Source organism: Mustela erminea, chromosome 2, assembly GCF_009829155.1.
Source record: "Mustela erminea isolate mMusErm1 chromosome 2, mMusErm1.Pri, whole genome shotgun sequence".
Lineage (NCBI taxonomy): Eukaryota > Metazoa > Chordata > Mammalia > Carnivora > Mustelidae > Mustela > Mustela erminea.
In genome coordinates this window covers 153,347,555-153,364,098 of record NC_045615.1, presented here as the reverse complement: position 1 = coordinate 153,364,098, position 16,544 = coordinate 153,347,555, and positions in this window count along the sequence as shown.

Sequence of the window (16,544 nt, the reverse complement as noted above, 5' to 3'; positions counted from 1 at the left end):
TGGCTCAGGTCATGATCCCAGGGTCCTGGGATGGAGCCTTGCATCAGGCTCTCTACTCAGCAGGAGCCTGCTTCCTCCTCTCTCTCTCTGCCTGCTTCTCTGCCTACTTGTGATCTCTATCTGTCAAATAAAATAAAATCTTAAAAAAAAAAATTGAAGAAACTATAGATGAGCCAGTGGGGAAAATATTCTCCCACCTGTTAAAAACTGACCCTAAACACTTTTGTGGTTCACAACTGTGATGTTTGATTGAGTATCTGTTCTTCCAGTGTTAGAGGTAGATGAAGGCCATCATTTCTTTCCCCCATTATCTCATGATCGGTTAATATGTTAAAACAAAAGCATCACAGACAGAATTCTGCTACATTTTCATGTATTTATAGCAAGTAGGTGAGTGGTAAAATCAATAAAATCTTATCTTTTTGTCCACCTAATCACTCTAATGCATATTGTGAAGGATTCTTTGATTACTTGACTTGCTCACTAAATGCTGCTAGAGACAGCCTACAGCTAGCTTTCTAGCAGGAACCTTGGCACCAGACTCTTCTGTTAACTCCTTAGACACAAAACAGAATCAAAGTTCTGTCTGAGAGTCCCACCGCAAAGTGTGTTATGTCTCTGGATTCCCTAGACACTATTTATTTATCTATTTTTGCAAGGGCAGAAATGCTGAATAATGTTTTCCTCTAACCCACAAATATCACCCTTAACCTCACTGAAGGAAATATTTCTAATCTTCCTTAGGCAACATAATTAATACCCCAGTGTAGCTTTTCTTTTTAAAGATTTATTTGTTTTAGAGAGACAGAGTGAGTGTGAGTTGGGAGAGGGATAGAGGGAAAGGAAGAGAATCTCAAGCAGACATCCTGCTGAGTGCAGAGCTAAAATCCCAGGACCCTGAGATCATGATCTTAGCCAAAGTCAGGAGTTGGACGCTTAACCAACTGAGCCATGTGGGCGCCCACACCCCAGTGTGTGTGTGTGTACGTGTGTGTGTGTGTGTGTGTGTGTGTGTGTGTGTGTGTGTATTTTTGAGAGTGGCTTTACCAGCTTGCATTCCCTCCAACAGCGTAGGAGGGTTCCCCTTTCTCCTCATCTTCACCAACATCTGTCATTTCCTCACTTGTTAATTTTAGCCATTCTGGCATGTATGAGGTGGTATCTCATGGGGTTTTGATTTGTATATGGTGAAGGGAACAAGAATCAAAATCCAGGAGACACAGAGAAACTCCCAAAATCAATAAAAATAAGTCAACAGCTCGTCATCTAATAGTAAAACTTACAAGTCTGAGTGACAAACAGAAAATCCTGAAAGCATCTTGGGAAAAGAGGTCTGTAACACACAATGGTAGAAATATTAGATTGGCAGCAGATCTATCCACAGAGACCTGGCAGGCAAGAAAGGACTGGCATTATATATTCAGAGCACCAATGAGAAAAATATGTAGCCAAGAATACTATATCCAGCTAGGCTGACATTGAAAATAGAAGAGATAAAAAGCTTCCAGGACAAACAAAAACTAAAAAATTTGCAAACACCAAACCAGCCCTATAGGAAATATTAAAAGGGGTTTTTAAGCAAAGTGAGCCAAAAAGTAACAGAACAGAAAGGAACAGAGACAATATGCAGTAACAAACATCTTACAGGCAATACAATGGCACTAAACTAATATCTTTCAATAGTTACCCTGAATGGAAATTGGCTAAATGCACCAATCAAAAGACACAGGGTATCAGAATGGATAAAAAAAGAGACCCATCAAAATGCTGTCTACAAGAAACTCATTTTAGACCCAAAGACACCTCCAGATTTAAAGTGAGGGGTGGAAAACAATTTATCATGCTGATGGACATCAAAAGAAAGCTGGGGCAGCAATCCTTGTATCAAATAGATTAGATTTTAAGCCAAAGACTATAATAAGAGAAGAGGAAGGATACTATATCATACTTAAAGGGTCTGTCCAACATGATCTAACAATTTTAAATATCTATGCCCCTAACATGGAAGCAGCCAATGATATAAACCCAGTAGTAACAAAATCAAAGAAACACGTCAACCATATAATACAATAATAGTAAGGGACTTTAACACTCCCCTCACTGAAATGGACAGATCATCCAAGTAAAAGATCAACAAGGAAATAAAGGCCTTAAATGACACACTAGACCAGATGCACATCACAGATATATTCAGAACATTGCACCTCAAAGCAAGAGAATACACAGTCTTCCTTAGTGCACATGGAACATTCTCCAGAACAGATCACATCCTGGGTCACAAATCAGGTCTCAACCAGTACTAAAAGTTTGGGATCATTCCCTGCATACTTGCAGACCATGATGCTCAGAAACTAGAACTCAATCTCAAGGGGAAGGTTAGAGAAAACTCAAATAAATACACGGTGGCTAAAGAGCATCCGACTAAAGAATGAATGGGTAAATCAGGAAATTAAAGAAGAATTGAAAAAAATCATGGAAACAAATGAAAATTAAAACAAAACTGTTCAAAATTCATGGGACACAACAAAGGCATCCCTTAGAGGAAAGTATATAGTGTGATTCAGGAAAGAAGGAAGGTCTCAAGTACACAACTTAACCCTATACCTAAAGAAGCTGGAGTAAGTACAGCAAAGAAAGCCTAAACCTAGCAGAAGAGAAACAATAAAGATCAGAGCAGATATCAATGAAATAGAAACCAAAAGAACAGTAGAACATATCAATGAAACTAGGAGTTGGTTCTTTGAAAGAATTACTAAGACTGATAAACCCCTGGCCAGACTTATCCAAAGGAAAAGAGAAAGGACCCAAATTAATAAAATCATGAATGAAAGAGGAGAGATCACGACTAACACCAAAGAAATACAAACAATTATAAGACCATATTATGAGCAACTAACTATATGCCAGCAAACTTGACAATCTGGAAGAAATTGATGTATTCCTAGAGACATATAAACTACCACAACTGAACCGGCAAGAAATAGAAAACCTGAACAGACCCATAGCATGTAAGGAGATTGAAGTAGTCTTCAAAAATTTCCCAGTGAACAAGAGTGCAGGGCCAGATGGCTTCCCAGGGGAATTCTACTAAACATTTAGAGAAGAATCAATACCTATTCTCCCAAAACTCTCCCAAAAAATATTAATGGAAAGAAAACTTCTAAACTCATTCTATTTGGTCAGCATTACCTTGATCCCAAAAGTCAGACAACGATCCCATAAAAAGGAGAATTACAGACCAATATCCTTGATAAATGAATCCTTGAGATGTGAAAATTCTAACCAAAAGACTAGACAATAGAATCCAACAGTTTAAAAGGATTATTCACCATGAGTAGTGGGATTTATTCCTGGGCTCCAAGCTTGGTTCAACATTTGCAAATCAGTCAATATGTTACAATACATTAATAAAAAAAAAAAGGAACAAGAATAATATGATCCTCTAATAGATGCTGAAAAAGCATTTGGCAAAGTGGGGCATCCCTTCTTCATCAAAACTCTTCACAGTGTAGGGATACAGTGTACATACCTCAATACCATCAAAGCCATCTATGAAAAACCCATAGCGAATATTATTCTCAGTGGGGAAAAACTGAGAATTTTTCCCGTAAGGAACATGACAAGAAGTCCACTATCACCACTGCTACTCAAAATAATACTAGAAGTCCTAGCCTCAGCAATCAGACAACAAAAAGAAATTAAAGGCAGCTGAATTGGCAAAGAAGAAGTCAATCTCTCCCTCCTTGCAGATGATATGTTAATTTATGTTGAAAACCCAAAGACTCCACTCCAAAACTGCTAGAACTCATACAGGCATCCAGTCAAGTGTCAGGATATAAAATCAACACACAGAAATCAGTTACATATCTATACACCAACAGGACAGAAGAAAGAGAAATTATACAGTTGCACCTAAAACCATATGATACCTAGGAATAAACCTAACTAAAGAGGCAAAGAACCTGTACTCAGATAATTATAAAGTGCTCTTGAAAGAAATTGAGGAGGACACAAAGAAATGGAAAAGTGTCTCCTGCTTATGGATTGGAAGAACAAATATTGTGAAAATGTCTATGCTACCTAAAGCAATATATACATTTAATGCAATCCCTATCAAAATATCATCATTTTTTTTCAAAGAACTGGAACAAATAACCCTAAAAATTATATGGAACCTGAAAAGACTCCAAATTGCCAGAGGAATGTTGAAAAAGAATGCCAAAGTTGGTGGCATAAAAATTCCAGACTTCAAGCTGTATTACAAAGCTGTCATCATCAAGACAGTATGGTACTGCCACAAAAAGACACATAGATCAGTTAAACAGAAAAAAAGAGCCCAGAAATGGACCCTAACCTCTATGGTCAACTAATCTTTCACAAAGCAGGAAAGAAAGTACATGGAAGAAAGACTGTCTCTTCAAAAAATGGTGCTGGGAAAACTGGACAGCCACATGTAGAAGAATGAAAATGGGTCATTTCCTTATACCACACACAAAAATAGACTCCAAATGGATGAAAGACCTCAACGTGAGAAAGGAATCCATCAAAATCCTTGAGGAGAACACAGGCAGCAACCTCTTTGACCTCAGCCACAGCAACTTCTTCCTAGAAACATCACCAGAAGCAAGGGAAACAAGAGGAAAAATGAACTATTGGGAATTTATCAAGATAAAAAGCTTTTGCAGAGCAAAGGAAATAGTCAACAAAACCAAAAGACAACCAACAGAATGGGAGAATATATTTGCAAGTGACATATCAGATAAAGGGTTAATATCCAATACCTACAAAGAACTTATCAAATCCAACACCCAAAGAACAAAGAATCCAATCAAGAAATGGGCAGAGGACATGAACAGACATTTCTGCAAAATAGACACCCAAATGGCCAACAGACACATGAAATAGTGCTCAACACACTCGGCATTAGGGAAATACAAATCAAAACCACAAGGAGATACCACCTCACACTAGTCAAAAGGACTAAAATACAAGTCAAGAAATGAGGGATGTTCACAAGTATGTGGAGAAAGGGGAACCCTCCTATGCTGTTGATGAGAATGCAAGCTGGTGCAGGTACTTTGGAAAACAGTATGCAGTTTCTTCAAAAAGTTGAAAATACAGCTGCCCTATGACCCAGCATTACACTAATAGGTGCTTACCCTTAAGATACAAATGTGGTGACCCAAAGGGACATGTGCACCTGAATGTTTATAGCAGCACTCTCCACAATAGCCAAACTATGGAAAGAACCTAGATGTCTGTCAAAGATGAATGGATAAAGAAGATGTCGTATACATATACTATGGAATTCTATGCAGCCATCAAAAAAACCGAAGTCTTCCCATTTATAATGACATGGATGGAACTAGAGGGTATTATGCTAAGTGAAATAAGTCAATCAGAGAATCATATGATCTCTATGATATGAGGAATTTGAGAGGAAGGGCTAGGGGTTATGTGGTAATGAAGGAAAAAATGAAGTAAGATGAGACCAGGGAGGGAGAAAAACTATGAAACTCAATCTCAGAAAACAAATTGAGAGTTTTTGGTGGGGGGGTAAAGGGGAGGGATGAGGTGGCTGGATTATGGACGTTGGGGAGGGTATGTGCTATGGTGAGTGTTGTGAATTGTGTAAGTCTGAGAATTCACAGATCTGTACCCCTGAAACTAATAATACATTATATGTTAATAAAAAATAAAAATAAAAATAAAAATTTCCTAAATAACTCTGTCTTTACAGTGAGTATTCCAAATACTTTCTGGTCTTACCTGAAAATTCAGTTTTCCCTATAATCTTTTAAGTATATTCTACTCATTCTACCATACTTATATTAATGAGGACCCAGGTATAGGCCTGATCTATTTTCTCCTCTCAACTCACCACATTTCCAAACATTTCCTTTCGTATGCTTTAAAAAATTACCCTCAATGTTATGTTTTTAATCTGTACTATCAAAGACCCATGCTCCCTAATGCCGACTGTCAAGCTTTTAGGAAAAATTCCCATTCACAGAGGCATCATGTGGTCCACCTAAGTTCTGGGTTTACTCTGGGGAGCTTAATTTTCATGATAAGGACACAAAACAAAATCATCTCAATTTGTTCAATGGCATTCTTTTTTTTAATTTTTTTTTATTTTCAGCATAACAGTATTCATTATTTTTTTCACCACACCCAGTGCTCCATGCAATCCGTGCCCTCTATAATTTAAAACCACTGCTTAAGAAAAGGTAGAACTATAGAGGCAATAAAAAACAATCCCTAGAGATTTTAGAGACAGGGAGGGATAGATAAGTGACACAGATTTTGGGGGCAGTGAAACTATTTTGTATGATACTGTAAGAGTGGATACATGACATTATATATTTATCAAAACCTATAAAATGTATAACACAAAGAGTTAACTTTAAGCTGTGGAAGTGAGTTGATACTCATAAACGTTGGTTCATTGATTGTAACAAATATGCCACACTGGTGTGAAATATTTATGGTGGGGATGCTGTGTGTGGGAGAGGGGCAGGTAAAGGGTGGGAACTGTGTACTATCTGCTCAGTTTTACTGTGAATGTAATTTGGCTCTAAAAATAATCTATCAATAAAAAAACACAAACCCTACATAGGCTGATTCCCTGAGATGAAGACACTGTATTTAGTAGTTGCTTATCTACATTGCATTCGTACCTCAAATTCAGCATGCCAAAATATAAACACATTATTTTCCCTCACAACTGCTCCCCTTTAGTTCTTCACCTTAGTAAATGTCAGTATTTACTACTAAATTGCCAGTAAAAAAGAAAGTCTTATAAACAAAAAGCCAAGGACTCATTCATGAATTGTCTCCTTTAATTTTCACCTCCAGGAAACTACCCAGTCTTATTCACTTTCTTTGCATATAATTTTTAAATTTTTCTACTTCTAATAAGAAATTGCTGTCATATTGTAGTTTCTATCTGTATAATCTTTTGCAAGAGCTATTGCAACTGTATCTCAGCTCATTTCCCTGTGCTAAATCTTGCTGCATACCAAACATTCAATAAACAATATTTATGAAAAGGTAAGCTGTATCATATTACTGTTTAAAAATTATACAGTGATCCTGGGGCGCCTGGGTGGCTCAGTGGGTTAAGCCGCTGCCTTCGGCTTGAGTCATAATCTCAGGATCCTGGGATCGAGTCCCACATCGGGCTCTCTGCTCGGCGGGGAGCCTGCTTCCCTCTCTCTCTCTCTCTCTCTCTCTCTCTGCCAGCCTCTCTACCTACCTGTGATCTCTCTCTGTCAAATAAATAAATAAAATCTTTGAAAAAAAATTATACAGTGATCCTTCATTGATCTTAAATTTAAAATGAAAAATACTTAGTATTGCCCTTTTTTAAAATATAAATTATCTCCCAATTTTCCTTGCAGTCTAATTTTTTTTCTTTTTTCAAACAAACAGTTCATCATTGCTGAACTTCTGCTAGGTTTTTTGGATGAGCCATCATATCTCTCTATCTGATATCTTCTCAAAGTATAATAATTTCCCTACTACTATCCATTTCTAAGACTAGGTTATGCTAAATAACATACAACTCCAAAATCTCAGTGGCTTAAAACAACAGTTTATTTCTTTCTCATGCTGTATGTTCATCTATTGAGCTGCAGCTGGTATATATATCCTTTAATCTAGAACTCAGGTTGATATATCAGCTATCATTTGGAACAAAGCCATTGACACAACAAAGGAAAAGAGAATTCTGGAGTAACTGGATCTGGAACTTAAACGTTGAGCCTGGAAGACATACATTTCATTTTAGCTCAGACCCATTGTGCAGAGATACTCCATGGTTCCACTAAACTCAGAGTCTAGGAATATCATTCCTATCATATGTGTGTCAATGTCAGTAATGGTTGCCATGATAATGTTATAAGATATCTATGGTAGTGTAATTAACAGTTTAAGAAAATAATGTCCATTAATTGCTGTGATGTGTTTTCACTTGAGGGATCAAATACTAGAAATAAGAAGCTAGAAATAATTCCAGGAGATAAAAACATAAACAAGAAGAAATAAGCATATTTAGTTACCTCAGGCAGGGGCTTTGCAGGTTTGAAGTGCAGTCCTGCAAGAAATTCAAAATTAGGTATATAAGAGTAAGGAAATTCAAAATCCCAGTAAATTCAAATCAACCATATTTCAGCTTTCTCCATAATCTCACATAATGTGGTAGGTTTTCCTGAATAAAAATGAAGGATGATAGAGGGAAAAGAAACTGATATGTTAAATGAGAAATGTTTGACTATCTCATTTTCTAAGAAAAATCTTTAAGGAACAAATATTGGGCCTATGTAAATCATACAAAATTGATCCACCTTTCCCCGGCAAGAGTACATAGTAGTGAGGTTATGAATAACCAATCAAACAAGGATTTAGGTCTACAACAAAGCCAAAAGCCTGCTGCTTTCCTCTTTGCCAAAAGAGTGATCTGCTTGAGAGAAGCCTAACTTCTACTTAATGCTCAGAATCACTAAATGCTCCCAGCAAAGAACAAAAAACAAGCAGTAACTCTTAGCTCATTGTGGGAGTGTCTCTTGCTTTTCTGGAATTACAATTTATCTCATTCTTGTAGCTCTAAAAGACTTTTGATGTCCGTAAAGAAAAAAAAAAATGACGTTTGTAATTTATCCATCTTTTTCTAGTGTTTTTGAGTGTGCTGTCACAACAAATCACATCCAGGCAGGAATGGAAATCTTTTAATAAGTTTTCGAAAGTAATTACCTCCCTTGCTATACAAAACCAAAGTTCTTGTTCACAAGACTTTGTCCTCTTTGGCCGGAAAATATTAGCCATTCTGACATATTTAGTTAACACACAGTACAAAAAGAGTACACGTCGATTGATGTGGTAACCCATTAAACATTAACAGAACAAAAACTCAAATTAGTGACTCTGAATTAAATACTTTTCCTTATTTGGGAACTAGAGCTTTGTTTCTGAATTCCAATTATTGTGCAACAAGAAAACTTAACTGGAGGTTTGGTACCCTTTTGAAATATATATTCAGTATTGCTGGTATGAGGAAATTGTAACTATATAATTTGCACCATCTGGCTTTTTGTTCTTGATATTTTAAGCATGTTAAAGTTTTGATCAGAAAATATGAGGGATTTTTAATTGATCAGGACAATCTCTCTTTATAAGGGATCACAAACAAATCTCAGTAATTCACGGGTTTTATTCTGAGAATGGCTAATGGTGTTGAAAATCCAGTTTCAACTCAATCCATATACCATTTTAGGGCCTTATAGGTGTCAGCCATTGCTGTAATCTTATTCTCTTTGCGTGATGCTTCACTCCCCCATTTTTTTATATAATAGTTTTATTAAGATGTAATTTATATGTCATACAATTCTTCCATTTAAAATACACAATTCCGTTCTTTGTAGATCCATAAAGTTGTGCAGCCATCACTACAATTTCATTTTAGGACATTTTTTTCTTTTTATCTTAAATATTTTCTTTCTTTATTTATTTGACAGAGTGAAAGATCATGGTAAAACACAAGCAGGGGGAAAAGCAGGCAGAGGGAGAGGAAGAAGCAGACTCCCCACCGAGCAGGGTGCCAGACACGGGGCTCAATCTCAGGACACTGGGATTGTGACCCTAGTTGAACGCAGATGCTTAACCAACTGAATGACCCAGGTGCCCCAAATTTTATGACATTTTCAGTATTCCTTCTAAAAAATGCCATATCCATTAGCAGTTATTCTTTATTTCCCCCTCTTCTCAGCTTCTGACAACCACTAATCTGCTTTCTGTCCCTATTTGCCTGTTCCAGAATAATCTTACTCCATTTCACATAAATAAATCATATACTCTCTGTTCGTGTGTGTGTGTGTGTGTGTGTGTGTGTGTGTGTGTGTGTGTTTCCTTCTTTGGCGTAGCATAATGTTTTCAAGGTTCATTCATGTCGTGGTATATATCAGTTCTTCATCATCTTTTATTGCTAAAAGAGATTTCTTTCTATGAATATACTTCATTTTCTTTATCCATTCATCAGTTGATGGTCATTTGGGTTGTTTTCATTTTGGCTACTATGAATAATGTTGCTATGGCCATTCATGTATAGGAAGGAGGGAGTTAGAGTCCTCATGCTTCTAAATCAGCAGGCAAAAAGGAAGATAACTCTGCTCTCTGGGTGATTGATCCTGACCACCAAAGGGCAATTGGATTACTACTCCATGGTGGAGGTAAGGAAGAATATGCCTGGAATACAAAGTTTGCTATCTTTATTTAAGGATGGAAGTAAGTTGTGAAAAAGGATGGTATCCATAATTTGCTTTAGAATTTTTCATCATAGTCAATGATGTATATGTGTGATTGTTCATTAGCTTTAATTCACATGCCTGAGAAAATTAACATTTGACCCAACTAAATTATATTTATATAGTTCACAAGAGTTAATGATGGCATTGTATACACACACACACACACACACACACACACACATATATACATAGCCAAACTATGGAAAGAACCTAGATGTCCATCAACAGATGAATGGATAAAAAAGATGTGGTATACATATACAATGGAATACTATGTAGCCATCAGAAGAAATGAAATCTTGCCATTTGCAATGACATGGATGGAACTAGAGGGTAATATGCTGAGCGAATTAAGTCAGTCAGAGAAAGACAATAATCATGTGACCTCTCTGATCTGAGGAATTTGAGAAAAAAAGGTTTTGGAGGGGTAGTGAAGAAAAAATGAAATGAAATGGGATCAAGAGGGAGGAAAACACTTAATCTCATGAAACCGACTGAGGGTTGCTGGCAGGTGGAGAGGTAGGGATAGGATGGCTGGGTTATGGACATTGGGGAGGGTATGTGCTACTATGAATACTATGAAATGTGCAATCCTGATGATTCACAGACCTATACCCCTGGGGGAGATAATACATTATATGTTAATTAAAAAAGCATAAAAGAAATTAAAAGTTGCACAACCAAAGGGAAAAACATTCAATACCACAGACTAGAAGAGGTAATAATTTTAAAGTGTCCATACTACTCAAAGCAATCTACAGAGTCAAAGCAATCTCTATCATACCACCAATAGCATATTTGATAGAAACAAAAGAATACTAAAATTTGTATGGAACCACAAAAGACGCCAAATCACCAAAGCAATTCTGAGTGAGAAGAACAAAGCTGGATGTATCACAATCCCACATTGTAAGATTTTGAGATATATTACAAACTATACTAATCAAAACAGCATGGTTCTGGCACAAAAACAGACACAAAAATAAGTGTAACAGAATAGAGCGCTCAGATAGAAACCCACACTTATATGGTCAGTTAATCTAAAAGGTATGGAGACTAAATGATGGGGAAAAGACAGTCCTTTCAATTAATGGTGCTGAAAAAACTGTACAGATACATGTAAAAAAATAAAACTGAACCACTTTCTTATACCATACACAAAAATAAGCTCAAAATGGATTGAAGACCTAAATGTGTGACATGAAATCATAAAGCTACTAAAAGAAAATAAAGGCATCAATTTCTCTGACATTGTTTGCAGTGACATTCTTCTCTAATATCTCCTCAAGCAAGGGAAACAAAAGCAAAAATAAACTATTGGGACTATACCAAAATAAGTTTTTGCACAGTATAGAAAAGCATCAGCAAACCAAAAAAGCAAGTAACAGAATGAGAGACGATATCCACAAATGATATGCTCAATAAGGGGTTAATGTCCAAATTATGTAAAGAACTCATACAATGCAACACCAAGAAATGAAATAATCCCATTAAGCCATGGGCAAAGGACCTGAATGGACATTTCCCAAAGAAGACAGAGAGGAAGGGATGGCTGGCTGGCTCAGTCAGTAAAGCATGCAGCTCTTGATCTCAGGGTCATGAGTTCAAGCCCCACTTGGGCAAGGAAACTTCTTCAGAGGAGGAAGGAGAAGGAGAAGAAGGAAGAGGAGGAGGAGGAGGAGAAATAAAGGGGGGCACATAAAAAAACTCCACGTACTTTGAATGTGCTATGTATTATATACTGTATTATTACAATAAAGCTAGAGGAAAAGGAAAAAAAATATCATATGATCCAGTGATTCCACTATGGGGCATTTACTTAAAGAAAACAAAAACACTAATTCAAAAAGAGATATGCACCCTATGTTTACTGTAGCATTATTTGCCATAGCCAGAATATGGAAGGAACCCAATTGTCCATTAATAAATCAGTAGATAAAGAAGATATAGTATATGTAGACAATGCAATATTATTCCATTGTAGAAAAAATAATGTTAACTTACCATTTGTGATAACATGGACATACTATAAAAGTATTATGCTAAAAGAAGTAAGTCAGAGGGAGAAAGACAAATATCATATGTTACCACTTACATATGGAACCTAAAAAAAAAAAAAAAGGAGAGGGAAAGCAAAATGGATAAGGAGAGTGGGAGACACAGGCTTCTAGTTATTAAATGAATGTCAGGAGGATAAAGGGTATAACATAAGGAATATAGTCAAAGTTATTGTAATAATTGTGTACTGACAAATGGAATCTACACTTGTGAGAATAACATAGCAGATAGACTTGCCGAGTCACTATGTTGTAGCCTGAGACTAATGTAACATTGTGTGTTAACTATGCTTTAAAAAAAGTAATAAAAAAGATTTTTTTTTAATTTATTTTTTTTTATTTCCAGCATAACAGTATTCATTATTTTTGCACCACACCCCGTGCTCCATGCAATCCGTGCCCTCTATAATACCCACCACCTGGTACCCCAACCTCCCACCCCCCGTCCCTTCAAAACCCTCAGATTGTTTTTCAGAGTCCATAGTCTCTCATGGTTCACCTCCCCTTCCAATTTCCCCCAACTCCCTTCTCCACTCTAAGTCCCCATGTCCTCCATGCTATTTGTTATGCTCCACAAATAAGTGAAACCATATGATAATTGACTCTCTCTGCTTGACTTATTTCACTCAGCATAATCTCTTCCAGTCCCGTCCATGTTGCTACAAAAGTTGGGTATTCATCCTTTCTGATGGAGGCATAATACTCTATCCCCAGGGGTACAGGTCTGTGAATCACCAGGTTTACACACTTCACAGCACTCACCAAAGCACATACCCTCCCCAATGTCCAAAATCCCACCCCCTTCTCCCAAACCCCCTCCCCCCAGCAACCCTCAGTTTGTTTTGTGAGATTAAAAGTCACTTATGGTTTGTCTCCCTCCCAATCCCATCTTGTTTCATTGATTCTTCTCCTACCCACTTAAGCCCCCATGTTGCATCACCACTTCCTCATATCAGGGAGATCATATGATAGTTGTCTTTCTCTGCTTGACTTATTTCGCTAAGCATGATACGCTCTAGTTCCATCCATGTTGTCGCAAATGGCAAGATTTCATTTCTTTTGATGGCTGCATAGTATTCCATTGTGTATATATACCACATCTTCTTGATCCATTCATCTGTTGATGGACATCTAGGTTCTTTCCATAGTTTGGCTATTGTGGACATTGCTGCTATAAACATTCGGGTGCATGTGCCCCTTTGGATCACTACGTTTGTATCCTTAGGGTAAATACCCAATAGTGCAATTGCTGGGTCTTAGGGCAGTTCTATTTTCAACATTTTGAGGAACCTCCATGCTGTTTTCCAGAGTGGCTGCACCAGCTTGCATTCCCACCAACAGTGTAGGAGGGTTCCCCTTTCTCCGCATCCTCGCCAGCATCTGTCATTTCCTGACTTGTTGATTTTAGCCATTCTGACTGGTGTGAGGTGATATCTCATTGTGGTTTTGATTTGTATTTCCCTGATGCCGAGTGATATGGAGCACTTTTTCATGTGTCTGTTGGCCATCTGGATGTCTTCTTTGCAGAAATGTCTGTTCATGTCCTCTGCCCATTTCTTGATTGGATTATTTGTTCTTTGGGTGTTGAGTTTGCTAAGTTCTTTATAGATTCTGGACACTAGTCCTTTATCTGATATGTCATTTGCAAATATCTTCTCCCATTCTGTCAGTTGTCTTTTGATTTTGTTAACTGTTTCCTTTGCTGTGCAAAAGCTTTTGATCTTGATGAAATCCCAATAGTTCATTTTTGCCCTTGCTTCCCTTGCCTTTTGCGTTGTTCCTAGGAAGATGTTGCTGCGGTTGAGGTCAAAGAGGTTACTGCCTGTGTTCTCCTCAAGGATTTTGATGGATTCCTTTCGCACATTGAGGTCCTTCATCCATTTTGAGTCTATTTTTGTGTGTGGTGTAAGGAAATGGTCCAATTTCATTTTTCTGCATGTGGCTGTCCAATTTTCCCAGCACCATTTATTGAAGAGGCTGTCTTTTTGCCATTGGACATTCTTTCCTGCTTTGTCGAAGATTAGTTGACCATAGAGTTGAGGGTCTATTTCTGGGCTCTCTATTCTGTTCCATTGATCTATGTGTCTGTTTTTGTGCCAGTACCATGCTGTCTTGATGACGACAGCTTTGTAATAGAGCTTGAAGTCCGGAATTGTGATGCCACCAACGTTGGCTTTCTTTTTCAATATCCCTTTGGCTATTCGAGGTCTTTTCTGGTTCCATATAAATTTTAGCATTATTTGTTCCATTTCTTTGAAAAAGATGGATGATACTTTGATAGGAATTGCATTAAATGTGTAGATTGCTTTAGGTAGCATAGACATTTTCACAATATTTATTCTTCCAATCCAGGAGCATGGAACATTTTTCCATTTCTTTGTGTCTTCCTCAATTTCTTTCATGAGTACTTTATAGTTTTCTGAGTATAGATTCTGTGTCTCTTTGGTTAGGTTTATTCCTAGGTATCTTATGGTTTTGGGTGCAATTGTAAATGGGATTGACTCCTTAATTTCTCTTTCTTCTGTCTTGCTGTTGGTGTAGAGAAATGCAACTGATTTCTGTGCATTGATTTTATATCCTGACACTTTACTGAATTCCTGTACAAGTTCTAGCAGTTTTGGAGTGGAGTCTTTTGGGTTTTCCACATATAGTATCATATCATCTGCGAAGAGTGATAATTTTACTTCTTCTTTGCCGATTTGGATGCCTTTAATTTCCTTTTGTTGTCTGATTGCTGAGGCTAGGACCTCTAGTACTATGTTGAATAGCAGTGGTGATAATGGACATCCCTGCCGTGTTCCTGACCTTAGCGGAAAAGCTTTCAGATTTTCTCCATTGAGAATGATATTTGCGGTGGGTTTTTCATAGATGGCTTTGATGATATTGAGGTATGTGCCCTCTATCCCTACACTTTGAAGAGTTTTGATCAGGAAGGGATGCTGTACTTTGTCAAATGCTTTTTCAGCATCTATTGATAGTATCATATGGTTCTTGTTCTTTCTTTTATTGATGTGTTGTATCACATTGACTGATTTGCGGATGTTGAACCAACCTTGCAGCCCTGGAATAAATCCCACTTGGTCGTGGTGAATAATCTTTTTAATGTACTGTTGAATCCTATTGGCTAGTATTTTGTTGAGTATTTTCGCATACTTCCAAACTCATTTTATGAGGCCAGCATCACCTTGATCCTAAAACCAGACAAGGATCCCACCAAAAAAGAGAGCTATAGACCGATATCCTTGATGAACACAGATGCGAATATAAAAAAGATTTTTAAAAAGCCCTCAACACACACACACACACACACACACACACACACACACACACACACAATCATGAGGTGCTGGATGTGTTAAATAATCCTGTGGTGCAAACATTTCACAGTATGTAAGTGAAGCAAGTCAGCATGTTTTACACCTTAAACATGCACAATGTTATAATAATGATATCTCAATAAAGTCAGAAAACAAATTCCTAACATAAAAGATTATGCTAATTAAGGGAACCAGTCACAAAAGACAATATGATGTATAATTTCATTTATATGAAATGCACAGAACAGACAATATGACAATATGACAAAAAGTAGATAAAATATTGACTAAGGCTGGGAGATGCAGAAAATGCAGTTTCATTAGAGGGTAAATGTTCCCATTTGGGGTGATAAAAGGGCTCTAAAATTGATTATCATAGTGGTCACACAATTCTGTGAATATACTATGAACCACTGAATTGTACACTTAAAATCTAACAATTGTATAGGATACGAATTACATGTCAACCAAATTTTTATGAACAAAATAAAATCTCTTGAACCATCATAGCCACAAAATATAATTCACCTGTATAATAACTTTAATTCTTTTGTCAATGAGACTACAGACAGTGACCTTTCACCACTGTCACTAACATTCTTCCAAAATATATTACAAAAGATGGGTGACTTGCACATGTTAGGTCATTGGCTCTTAGCTAGATGATAGAACTTATAAGCATCAACAAATATTAAACACATGTGTATACAAATGAAATCATCTGTCTTTACCTTCTTCCATTTGCCATCCAAATAATCTGACTGTTCACATAATCTGTTTACTTTGAAAGGTAAGAGTTATACTTTAACTTACTGAATGATTTCTCCTTGACTATAAATACAAGCAATGGGACAAGGAAACTGGAA